At 44.9% G+C, this 13,637-nt stretch overlaps 1 protein-coding gene across 2 annotated transcripts in view; it reads right to left on the minus strand.

Annotated features, from left to right (window-relative positions):
* CUNH1orf116 (chromosome unknown C1orf116 homolog) overlaps window positions 1–11,572 on the minus strand; it is a 52,840-nt gene extending 41,268 nt beyond the window's left edge. The window contains exon 1 of one of the 2 annotated variants that reach the window (XM_073587266.1): window positions 11,382–11,572. The gene's annotated coding sequence lies outside the window, so the exon portion shown is untranslated. Of the gene's footprint in view, window positions 1–11,116; window positions 11,313–11,381 lie in introns of those variants that run through there. The other variant, XM_073587268.1, reaches the window with a different exon arrangement.
* Window positions 11,573–13,637: the final 2,065 nt, after the last annotated feature.

The raw sequence follows: 13,637 nt of genomic DNA on the forward strand, positions 1-13,637 counted from the left end.
TTCCAAAGCTTTACTCACAGTCTGTTGTACAAACAGGTGCCTGCTTCCGCGCCGTGTCCTCCGGGTCTGGGACTCAGTCAATCTCCAGGCAAGATGAAGCACTCCTTTCCAACACTCCACCAACATGTGCTTTTCTGAACGTCTCCTCTTATAGCGCCTTTAGATGAAGTACTCCTAGTACTGAGTTACACTGGAGTTCCTCTCGTCTGATGTTCCTATGAACTCTACTTGTACGGCAGACAGCTGTAGCCTGCTTCGCGGACTCCTTGCTACTGAGTCCCGGCTCACTTTCCAGTTGCTGTTGTGCCCCCAAGTCTTATGTGGGAATAAAGTGGTCACTACTTTTATTCCTCCAGTGTCTGCTGCAGGACCATTAGTATCCATACAATCTCGGGGATCGGGCCCCGGCCTTGCGCTTAGAACTTCTAGGAAGGGTTCTCTTCTCACCCACATCCTCTGTTCTCTTTTACTCCTCACATTCCGTACTAATCCTTTCTTTCTATGGAGAGTCAGGCTTTCAGTCTATGTTGCTCTCTTTCTCCCTTTCCCGTGCCAGCAGACCCAGGTCACTGGGATCTGCTGCAGCACTTCAATCCATCTATCCCTCTCTCTCTAGGGATCTTCTTCTCTCTCCAACCAACTACTGACTGACTTAAACTCTTCCCGCTCCTTGAAATGTAATCTAACTTCACCCACCTCCCAGCACGTTTCATGTTCCAAGCAGGGAGCCACCAAGGGGTGCTTTGCTATACTCCAAGCAGGGAGCCGCCGTAGGTGCTTTGCTACACTACTTTGTGGTGTGGGGGGCAGGTGTTGGAGCGTGGTCAGGAGTCTCCACTTTACCTGGATGGTGGGATACCACACCTCAGTAGGAGGTGCAGTACCTCTGTGGCGACTGAGCCTCAGGGGCGCCACAAAGATTAAGCTGGGGTTGTCCAGAAAGAGATTTTAAGAGGCTTTAGTCATTGCCTGACATCGGCATAGCACATACCGTGTCAGAAATATAGAACAATGAATAGCTAGCATATCATATCCCTCATACATTGAGACATTTAATGAGTATGCTGCATTGTTAGTGTGCTAAGGACATGTACATGACTAGAAAATAGAATCAGACTTCACAAAGTACAGTATCTTTTACTGTAGGCTCAGATTTATATGCCTTATGTGAGGGTCACTGTATGTACCCCCAGGATACGCATGGAGGCGTACTGAAGCCATGAGAGGGCATTGCAGTCACAGGTGTACCTTTGGTTGCAATGCATACTAAAGTGAGTATAGGTCTTGGACATGCTGGTTGTCCAAGGCAAGAGAGGGGGGAGAGATAAATAAAAGTAATTCAAACCTTAACTTGACAACAGATCAGTAGCTGGTGCAATTTTATGTTGTTATCTTAATCCTCTTAAGCTGGATAACCTATGAGAAGTTCTCAAGATGGTATAAGGTAAATCATGTTAACTTTCTATGTCACTGATGTACCACAGGTTATCGCACTGGTTTCCAAATGTATCGGTTTATTTTCCTACACTGTTCATATGCTGATAGCTCATGTTCTTGATATTATATTACAAAGCCTAAGGCTACGTTCCCACGATGAGTATTTGATGTTGCTAATTATTTTTCTTCTTGCCAGCAGGTCAGTTTACCCTGCATTATAGAAAAATCGCAGTGGGTATGAGATCTCCAAGTCCCGTCCAATTCGTTGGACTGCAAAATGCTGGGCAGCGCGAAAAAAAAAAAAAAAAAAAAAAAAAAAAAAAAAAACACACCCATTCACCAAAAAATCATTGTGGGAACTTGGCCTTAGAGCAGGGGAGGGGAATCCCCCCCCCAGAGCCTTTTGGATACTTATACGATCCTTCGGGGATAGAGCGGGGGGGTATACTAATAGCACCCTAACTCCGTCAGGACTTAATCTGTCATTGCACGCGCATCAGGTTCAGTAGTGAATGGTGTCTGTGCGTGATCCCACAGAAAGAGGACCTCACCACAGTCTTCATCCCAACCCTAACCCATCTCTTCAACCTATCACTAACAACTGGTGTTTTCCCCTCAAGCTTTAAACATGCCTCAATCACACCTATCCTCAAAAAGCCCTCTCTTGACCCATCCTCTGTATCTAGCTATCGCCCTATATCACTTCTCCCCTATGCCTCCAAGCTACTGGAACAACACGTCTACCTTGAACTGTCCTCCCATCTCTCTTCTTGCTCCCTCTTCGACCGCTTACAATCTGGCTTCCGGTCACACCACTCCACCGAAACTGCCCTTACTAAGGTCACCAATGACCTCTTAACCGCCAAGAGCAAGCGACACTACTCTGTCCTCCTCCTCCTGGACCTGTCGGCTGCCTTTGACACAGTGGACCATTCCCTACTATTACAGACCCTCTCATGCCTTGGCATCACAGACTTGGCCTTGTCCTGGATCTCATCATACCTAACAGACCGGACATTCTTCGTCTCTCACTCACACACCACCTCCTCACCTCACCCCCTATCTGTCGGAGTCCCACAAGGTTCAGTCCTAGGACCCCTGCTCTTCTCCATTTACACCTTTGGCCTGGGACAGCTTATAGAATCTCATGGCTTCCAGTATCATCTCTATGCTGATGACACACAGATCTACATCTCTGGACCAGATATCACCTCCCTGCTAACCAGAATCCCTCAATGTCTGTCCACTATTTCATCCTTCTTCTCTACCAGATTTCTGAAACTTAACATGGACAAAACAGAATTCATCATCTTTCCTCCATCTCACGTGACCCCCCCAACGAACCTATCCATTACAGTAAATGACTGCCCACTCTCCCCAGTCCCACAAGCCCGCTGCCTCGGGGTAATCCTTGATGCTGATCTCTCCTTCAAACCACATATCCAAGCCCTTTCCACTTCCTGCCGACTTCAACTCAAAAATATTTCACAAATCCGTTCATTCCTCAACCAAGAATCTGCAAAAACCCTAGTCCATGCCCTCATTATCTCTCGCCTTGACTACTGCAACCTCCTGCTCAGTGGCCTCCCCTCGAACACTCTCGCAGCCCTCCAATCTATTCTAAACTCCGCTGCCCGACTAATACACCTGTCCCCCCGCTATTCCCCAGCTTCTCCCCTCTGTCAATCCCTTCACTGGCTCCCCATTGCCCAGAGACTCCAGTACAAAACCCTAACCATGACATACAAAGCCATCCACAACCTGTCTCCTCCATACATCTGTGACCTTGTCTCCCGATACTTTCCTGCACGCAACCTCCGATCCTCACAAAATCTCCTTCTCTACTCCCCTCTTATCTCCTCTTCCCACAATCGCATACAAGATTTCTCTCGCGCATCACCCCTACTCTGGAACTCTCTACCACAACACATCAGACTCTCACCTACTATCGAAACCTTCAAAAAGAGCCTGAAGACCCACCTCTTCCGACAAGCCTATAACCTGCAGTAACCACCGATCGACCAAACCGCTGCATGACCAGCTCTACCCTCGCCTACTGTATTTTCACCCATCCCTTGTAGATTGTGAGCCTTCGCGGGCAGGGTCCTCTCTCCTCCTGTACCAGTTATGACTTGTATTGTTCAACATTATTGTACTTGTTTTTATGTATACCCCTCCCTACATGTAAAGCGCCATGGAATAAATGGCGCTATAACAATAAATAATAATAAAGAGGAAATTTTATTGTCCGCTTGTGACCAGCAGCGACGTGTTTAAGGTTACAGCACGTCACATGCAGCCGCTTTCTCAAGCTCTGCTCACTATTTTCTGACTGGCGTGGCGAACAGTCACGTCACTGATATGACCACTCTCCAAACCATCTGGATCGTTGTGGGACATGGGCATTAAACGTTTTCAGCGGAAAGATGAGAGAGTATAACTTTGCTTTTTTTATTTTTGGAGAATAAATGGGCAAAAGAAGGTCAGGTAGTGTTTATTTAAATTAAAGGACTCGACTGTCTTTATTAAATTTGGCAATAGGGTAAGAAATGGGGGTGTCTGAAATGCCTCTCCATTACTAACTTCTGGGTTTGATGCAAGCGAACATAAAACTGACATCAACCTCACAACTATTATCAAACTTGCCACAAGTGGGAGGCTAAGGCCACGTTCAGCATTTGGTCAATATTTTACCTCAATACTTGTAAGCCAAAATCAGAAATGGAACAGTCAGATTAAGAGTATAATAGAAGCATGTCACCACTTCTGCATTTATCACCCACTCCCGATTTTGGCTTACAAATACTGATGTAAAATTCTGACTAAATACTGAATGCGTGAACATGGCCTAAGAGCAAGAATTGGTGCATCTAATGGATGCAACATTTCTGGGGCGGATTAGGTTCTTAGTCTGGGAGGGGGCCAATATCCATGGCTATTAATATCAGCCTGCAACTGACTATTTAGTCTTAGCTGGTTAATAAATATAGGGGGGATCCCACGTCTTATTTTTTGAGGAATAACTATAATTAGTAAAGGCTAAGCAAACTTATTAATAGCCTGGGGGCCTTTATGGCCATTGGCCCCTTCCCAGAATATTAACCATCCCCCAGTTGTTGGCTTTCCCTCAGCTGGTTATGAAAATTAAGAGGGACCTCAAGCTTTTTTTTTTTTTTAAATTTAAATAACGTACAGAAAAATTAAGCACGCAAGGCACTGATTAGAAATCACACAGACATATTTCTATTATGTTCCTCATCGCTATCGATCTTTAAATATCTATGATACATAAAACTCTTTATAAGGCTATGTTCACATGTTGCATTATTTGCTGTGGATTTTTCTGCAGCAAAACCTGCTCTCATCAGTAACATTGCTGCAAAAAAGCAGGTTGTGCTTGGTTTTTGTTGCTTTTATTTTTTCCCCCAGGTATCAGCAAAACCTGATACCTGCGTTTTGTTTTGTTTTTTCACCACCCATTACTTTCAATGGTTGAAAAATGCTGAAAGAAGCGGCATGCTCTATTCTTGAAAACCCAAGGTTTTGCACAAAATACTAAGGACAAAAAACCACCAAGCTGCGTGGATGAGATTTCTGAAATCTCAGACATACAGTAGCTGTACCGCAAAACGCAGCTTAAATTGCATAAAAAAAAAAACGCATACGTGTGAACATACCCCAATATCTACGCTGCATTTCATTCCATACGTGTCACACGAATCTCACCTGTATTTGTTTTTGAAGTACAGGAATCACAAGAATGTGAGAAGGTGGCCTTTATAAACTATTATGAAGGTTGTATTTCCTGACATCGGACAGTACACTCTACTAAACATCATGTGTACAGTGGCCATTGCTCCTCTCCCACCCACACAACAGTAGGAGGCCGGGGTCACACTAACCGACGCAAAATACAGTCAGTATTTTACATGCGTAATACGGATGAATGACCCCTAAACAGTGCTCCGTATGTCATCCGTAAGCAAGGTGTGGTCGCGTATTTTGCGCATGTAAGCATCCGTATGGCGAGATTTTCTCGCAGGCTGGCAAAATGGACATATAATGGAGCCCTATGGCAGGGTTTATACCAGAAACCAAAGAATAGATATAGACACATACACTCACTGGCCACTTTATTAGGTACACCATGCTAGTAAGGGGTTGGACCCCCTTTTGCCTTCAGAACTGCCTCAATTCTTCATGGCAGAGATTCAACAAGGTGCTGGAAGCATTCCTCAGAGATTTTGGACCATATTGACATGATGGCATCGCACAGTTGGCGCAGATTTGTCGGCTGCACATCCCTGATGCGAATCTCCCGTTCCACCACATCCCAAAGATGCTCTATTGGATTGAGATCTGGTGACTGAGGAGGCCATTTGAGTACAGTAAACTCATTGTCATGTTCAAGAAACCAATCTGAGATGATTCGAGCTTTATGACATGGCGCATTATCCTGCTGAAAGTAGCCATCAGATGTTGGGTACATTGTGGTCATAAAGGGATGGACATGGTCAGCAACAATACTCAGGTAGGCTGTGGCGTTGCAACGATGCTCAATTGGTACCAAGGGGCCCAAAGAGTGCCCAGAAAAAATTCCCCACACCATGACACCACCACCACCAGCCTGAACCGTTGATACAAGGCAGGATGGATCCATGCTTTCATGTTGTTTACGCCAAATTCTGACCCTACCATCCGAATGTCGCAGCAGAAATCGAGACTCATCAGACCAGGCAACGTTTTTCCAATCTTCTACTGTCCAATTTCGATGAGCTTGTGCAAATTGTAGCCTCAGTTTCCTGTTCTTAGCTGAGAGGAGTGGTACCCAGTGTGGTCTTCTGCTGCTGTAGCCCATCTGCCTCAAAGTTCGACGCACTGTGCGTTCAGAGATGCTCTTCTGCCTACCTTGGTTGTAACGGGTGGCAATTTGAGTCACTGTTGCCTTTCTATCAGCTCGAACCAGTCTGCCCATTCTCCTCTGACCTCTGGCATCAACATGGCATTTCCGGCCACAGAAAGGCCGCTCACTGGATTTTTTTTCTTTTTCGGACCATTCTCTGTAAACCCTAGAGATGGTTGTGCGTGAAAATCCCAGTAGATCAGCAGTTTCTGAAATTCTCAGACCAGCCCTTCTGGCACCAACAATCAGGCCACGTTCAAAGGCACTCAAATCACCTTTCTTCCCCATACTGTAGCTCGGTTTGAACTGCAGGAGATTGTCTTGACCATGTCTACATGCTTAAATGCACTGAGTTGCCGCCATGTGATTGGCTGATTAGAAATTAAGTCTTAACACACAGTTGGACAGGTGTACCTAATAAAGTGGCCAGTGAGTGTATATATATATATCTATTCTTTCATTTCTTTATTAAACCTGTCAGTGTGAGTTTACTGTATCGCGCACTGAAATGCCGGCTTTTGTAAAGGACACCGGGTGCGTATTTCTCGCAAGTCACACATCTGGTCCGTGTGTAATGCGTATTTTTAGCGCACCCATAGACTTGCATCGGCGTACTACGGCCGTAGTACGCTGACAATCGCAGCATGCTGCGATTGGCACGGACAGTAGAATACGGACGAGAAATATATGGCTGGTGCGAGGGACCCCATAGAGAATCATTTGTCTGTGTGTAATGCGTGCTTTTAACGCCTCTCACTCGGCCGTATTCCTCGCCAATGTGACCCCGGCCGAACACTATTTGGAAGAAAAAAAAAAAAAGTGCAGATCATGGTCCTGTCAGCCTCAAGCTGTTCTCTACTAGTCTGCCACCGAAATTTCAGCGGGAAATACGCTAGAATTCCGCATGCGCAATTCCCACGTTTTAACTAGCGGTTTGCAAGCGATCTGTAGCATCGCTTGGGAGACTGAAGAGTGTGATCAACTTTTACTATTGAGGCTGCCTATGCAGCAACAGTAGTAAAAAGGACTTAAAAATCATATTTTTCTCACCTTCTGGCATCCTGATTCTCGCAATGCTCCCGGCAAGTCCCGTTTCCAGCGATGCCTTGCGACAATGACCTTTGATGACGTAGCGACCGCAAGGCATCGCTGGGAACGGGACTTGCCGGGAGCATTGCTGAGGCCTGGGGACGTCGGAAGGTGAGACCACCATTTTTTTGTTTTTTTAACAGGGATATGGTACCCAGAGCCTGTAAGAGAATCTCCTCTCCTCCAGACCATGTGTACCATCCGCACATTTTCTGCTTACTTTGCGCATGGTGGGCATAGCTATATGTGGAAAGTAAGTAGAACAATGGATTCCTATGTATGCGGAATTCCCGCGATTCCGCACAAAGAATGAGCCTGCTGCATATTTTTCCGCAATGCGATTTTGCCGCGGAAAAATACGCAGCATTAGCACAGCATGTACGGAATGCCATTGAATACAATGGGTTGCTTATTTTATATGTTTTCGCGGCGAAAAAACGCAGCAAAGACGCATAAAATCCGTGGGAATTCCGGACGTGTGCACATAGCCTTACAGTTATCTGCAAGTACAAAGCTCAGTTGCATATATGTAGGGCAGTGGTCCCCAACCTTTCTGACCTAGAAAGCCACATTCAGCTCTGAGAGAGGGTCACGAGCCACATCCAGCTCCTGCCTCCCCTCACTGTAGTAGCAACCAAAGCCACCATTATGGGGATAATGATAACCAAAGCTTTTCCACAGAAATCACCCCAAAGCAGTATACCTAGATCCAGAGGTCCCACAACACCCCCATTCACTATTCTCCCATCCAGCACTCCCAACACATTGTCACATCCATCTTCAAGCAACTCCTCTGACAGGTAGTATCATCTTGTCCAGCGTGCCATACATAAATTGTCTCTAAACCCCTAAGACCAGTATATGTGCATCCAGACCTTCTCTTCTGTACAGGGCTACTCACGTAATTCACAATCTTGAGATGTGCTCCTCATACCTTTTTGCTAGGCATGGAGCTAATGCACCAAGTGGGCAGACAGCCGCGAGCCGCAGGTTGGGGACCCCTGCTGTAGGGGGCAAGACTAGACTTAGCAGAATATTTGCCATATTTCCACAAAACAAGTGGTACATGAAAATTTGACACAATTTCACCCTATACATTCCAGGAAATGTCAGCAGGATTTCATCTAAACCGCCCAATTAACTAACATTAGTCATAGTGCCGTCTTTCTGAGATCAGTTCTTTTTACAGTAAGCACTCAGTGAACATACCCCAACATTGATCTGTAGACTAGGTGCAAACAAGCACATTTTTTTTTTCTTATATATGGAGGAGAAAAACAAAATTGCATCAATTATGATAATCACGCATTGATCAGGAGTTTGATCAGCATATGATCACAGTGTGATCTAATTTTCTTGGGTGTGCTCCATCCTCTCCATTCTGTAGTTCCATGGAAATCAGACCATGCTCAGTTGTCATCTGTTTACCACACACTCTTTGAGCTGCATAGCAGAGTGCTATCTGAATATTGGATCAAACTTGGGCAGGCAGCAATTTTTTTCCCAAGGACAGCGTCCAAGGAACTTTAGTCCAATGTTTTGGCAGATCATACTCTGATCGATAATACAGCCATGTGAATGAGCCTATACACACATCCATTTTAAAAACCGATCTAAGTTTCCGGGCCGTGAGACTCAGAGCATGTCCCAATCTGATCCATTTCGCGAATCAGACACAGCCGTTAAAGTCTATTGAGATCTGTAGAAAAAAAACTAGGAAGACACTTTGTATTTCTTAGATCCATCCACTTTTAAACTTCTCCCTTGGTAAGAAACAATAGAAAAAAAAAAAAAAAAAAAAAGGTTCAGTCTACCTGCCCCAGTGGGAAAAGAGGAGGGAAAAAAAAAAAAAGTAAGTGTGTCTGATGGGAGAGGGATAACCCCTCTACTTGGACAACCCCCTTCTCAATCACTAAGTTCTCCCCTTATAAAATACCAGCTATACACTCGCATCCAATGCAAGAGCTATTCCAGCAGTGTCTGCACTGACTCTCATGGAGGCTCTCATTTCCTCCTGATGGCCAATTTTGTTGAAGGAGAGAATGATGCAGCCGCTACTTGCTGCAGGGCCTGGGTGACATGATGTCACGTGAGCCTTGGAAGAGCCAGTACCAACACAGCTGGAATGGCGCCTGTATTGGAGGGGAGTATAGCAGTTATTTTATAAAAAGGGAAGCCTCGTGATCAACAAGGGTGTTCCCAGTAGGTGGAGAAGGTGGGATGGTCAGGAAAAGGGAGGAAATAATAGGTCAATTTTTCTTGGATGGATGTGTAAACATAGCTTTAGACTCTCAGACCAGCGTTACTTAATTCAGGTCTCCACTATGGTGTCGGCATCTGATTAGCAAAAAAAAAAAAATTTTTCTTTTTTAAAAAACATCTCTGAAAAGATCTTTTTCTACAGATGTCCACATGACCATAGCTTTCCTGCTCCTGTGAATGCCTAGTAGCCTTCTAGCCTGGATTCGCCTATTGTAAATATGCTCAATGCCAAGTCCAGCGATGAACTGAAGATGACGGCAAGTGCCACAAGTGACGTGGCCAGTGTATAAGCATATGGCAAACAGAAAACAGTCAGCACTTTTTTTTAGTCGATAAACCTTTAGCAAACCTAATCCTTGTGACAACTATGATAAGCGTTTCCCCATATTTGCTGGGAAAACAATATCAAAGGCAAATAGAGTAAAGGCATTAAGCATGTACGAGGGAAGTTATAAATGTCTGCAGAATAGAAAATAGAATATATGTTATATTAGGCCCAGAGGCTTCCCATAATTACCCAGCAGGGTCTGACATGGACGATACAAAGCGCTTAGAAATAAAGTGTGTGATCGAGTTTCGAGAAGACGTGTTTCGGATTATAAAGTCACCTGCTCATAGGTAAGTGGAAAGGAAGATAAGGCTCTGCGGGCCCGCCTTACTTGTCTTTTTGCCAGATAGTTACACAAGATTTGCCTGCGGGTTTCTAAATCATTCCTTTATACAACATTCCATAATTTAATAGGATGGGTGTATTCCTGCCAGTATACGTCAGTGGACGACAGTGACACCATAACTTATAGTGCTTCCATTCACTCCCGAAACAACAACTTTTGTGTTATTGCTTTAAGATTGGTGGCGATTGGAGAGCACTCCGTGTCATGGAAGATACAGGGAGTATAAGACAAATAACACCACGAGCTAGATAAAAAAACAAATAAACGGGACTGTAATATTTACATGTAGAAATATAAGTCTGGCGGTAAATATTAGTTTTTCTTGAACGCCCTTTAGGGCTCATTTAGACGGATAGTGTATCTGTCAGTCTATTGGTCTGTTCATATGGCCACTTATTTTTTTGGACTGAGTGGTCTGCACAACATCACAGACTTGACCTGTGTTTTTAATTTGGCTCGAACGCGCCCCCCCCCCCCCCCAAAAAAAAAAAAAAAGGGACTGTTTGATTTGAGAACCTGAAGAAGCCTCCAGCGGTTATGTTTTCATTGGAGAAAGGCAAACTAAAATGGTAAAAACTGATCAATTTTTTTTTTTTTTTTGCATATGAGAAAGACCACCTACGTCTGAACAAGCCCTTACGGACTTCTGATCGCTGTATGGAGCCTTCCCAGGTGAAATGGCTGCTTATGGGGAGCAACAGATCAGAAATAAAAGAAAGGAATCAAGTTTTGACAGTGTCAGAAAACATACCTGAAATGCTGCTCCAGCACACACAGGGTTAGTCCAGACACCGCCTGCTCTCACACATCTATCAATCTGCCTCATAGACATAAGGATAGTGTGTGTTTCCTTCCAGCACAGGAATACAATGCTGAGACACTGGTTTCACTTCTCAGAAATGACTTTTGCTGAGAAATGAAGCAATCTGGTGAAGGCCATGTTGGGTTAGGAGATTCCATGGTCTGCAGTCCATTATGTCTATAGCTGACACATAAAGAGTTACTTATTAACTCACCGCTGCCAGGATCAGGAGATTTAGGGTTAGTAAAAGGGCTTCTGCCTCCTCCAGAAGATCCTCAGGAGAAGAAATCCTTTCCTAGATCTCTCAGGCTTCTTTCTGAGTTCTTCCTAAATCAAGAACACAGGTTAAAACTCACCTGTCTGTCCCTCCCTCCATAACCTGCTCCCTCTCCTATGGCTGCTCCTGGAAGGGGCGGACAGTCAGACTGCTGCAGCCAATCACACCGCTCCAGCCTGGACCTGCTGCATGTGCAGGTACATCAGGAATGCTGCAGGGAGTTAACCCATTGCAGCCCACAACCTGGTTTCATAGGCTGTTAAAGAGCCTTGTTTAAATAAGTACAAGTTGTGATTACACAACATCTATAGAGTGGACTCCCCCAAATCTAATAAAGACATCTCCTCCCACCACACCCACAGGTACAGTACACACAGTACATCAAAGTCAGGTTATAGGGAAGCTAATGTGAACTTTACCATCTAGCTCAAATTCATAGGTGCACTAATGTAATAGTCCGGTACACCACCCCGCACAAAGTACATGTGTGAAGGTCACCATAGACATTAGATATTGCAGTGAAATCTGGACAATTTCGAAGGGTCTGCGGCTCACCTTTTTCATAGTGTTTTGTATTAGCTTTTTTTTTGTTCTTTTTTTATGCTGTAGCTTCTTTCTTCCAAGAGCCATACCTTTTTTTTTTTTATGCTCCCACGATGACCTTTTGATGCTGCAGATTTTCTCTACCATTAAAATGAACCTATTAGGTAAATTAGGTTATTGTTTTTTTTCCTTGAGGTTTTATGTGCGTTTTTTAAATTGCATTTTTAATGCGTTTTTGACTCTGCATTTTTTGTCTCTTGCTGTTATTTCATGTTTTGCATAAAGCCGGGTTGTATTTGATTCTTCATTGTTTTTGTGCATTTCCACAGTAGAAACGTGCTAAAACACCTGTGTTTCTTACCTACAGAGAAAAATTGACATGTTACGGTTTTGAAACACACACCGCAAGTCAGTTTACGGTGAGAATTTCTATAAATCCCATTCACTTTGCTGGAACTTTAGGGTACATGCACATGCTGCGGAATCTGCTGCGGATTGATCCGCGCGGATTTTATAAATCCGCAGGTCAAAAGACCTGCGGTTTATCTGCGGATTATCCTGCGGTTTTGCCCTGCAGTTTTACCATCTCCACAATGGAGGAGATGGTAAACCGCTGCGGAATCCGCAGAAAGAATTGACATGTCAATTCTTTCTGTGGTTTAGAAACCGCAGAAAATCCACGCAGAAAATTCCGCAGCATCTGCACTGCGGTTTCCATTTCCCATAGGGAATAATGGTACAGTACACCGCAGCAGAAACAGCTGCAGATCCGCAGAGCCAAATCCACTGCGGAACCGCAGCAGAATCCGCAGCGTGTGCACACACCCTTAATACACTGACGCAATGAAAATGCACATTGTCAACATTTCTTGTGCAGTTTTGTGCAGCATCAAAATTTCACCAAAAACTCATCGTGGGAACTTAACCTTAGGCCGGGATCACACATGCAAGGAATACGGCCGAGTCTCACATGTTAATACCTGGCACTCGGATCGGAGCGTGCCGTCGCATAGCAATACATGCAGCTGCAGGCTCCACTCCTGAATGCCGGTGGCAGTGCCGGGTATTAACATGCGAGACTCAGCCGTATTCCTCGCATGTGTGATCCTGGCCTTAGGGCGGTTTCACACGTCCAGATAGTTCCGGTACCGGAGCTATCTGTGTCCGTGTGGATACGTAGGCCATCCATGTGTGATCCGTGTGATCCGTGTGTCCGTGTATTGAAAAAATTGGTTTCAATGTTAACCCTATGACTCCTAAAAACGCACACGGATGGCACACGGACGCCATCCTTGTGTGGAACGTGTTTACACGGACCCATTGACTTGTATGGGTCCGTGTGATCCGTGCTGTTGCACAAAAACGGACATGTCAGTGTATTTTGCACACGGACACATGGTCCGTGAAAACACGCTGACATCTGCATAGACACATTCATTAGACACATCTGGTACGTGAGACAACTGTCACTACACGTACTGGATGCACAAAAATGCAACACAGCGCATTTTTGTGCGCTGGGCACAGCGCCAAAAGGGCGCAGCGCCAGCAAAATCAGACCAGCGCACGGTCAGCGCATGATCAGCATATCCAACGTTAATATAGGATACGCTGATCGCATGCAGCCTCATGCGATCAGAGGAGGAACTG

The sequence above is a fragment of the Dendrobates tinctorius genome, unplaced genomic scaffold (genome assembly GCF_039654945.1).
Source record: "Dendrobates tinctorius isolate UK_male_01 unplaced genomic scaffold, ASM3965494v1 ptg000098l, whole genome shotgun sequence".
In the NCBI taxonomy this organism is placed as follows: Eukaryota; Metazoa; Chordata; class Amphibia; order Anura; family Dendrobatidae; genus Dendrobates; species Dendrobates tinctorius.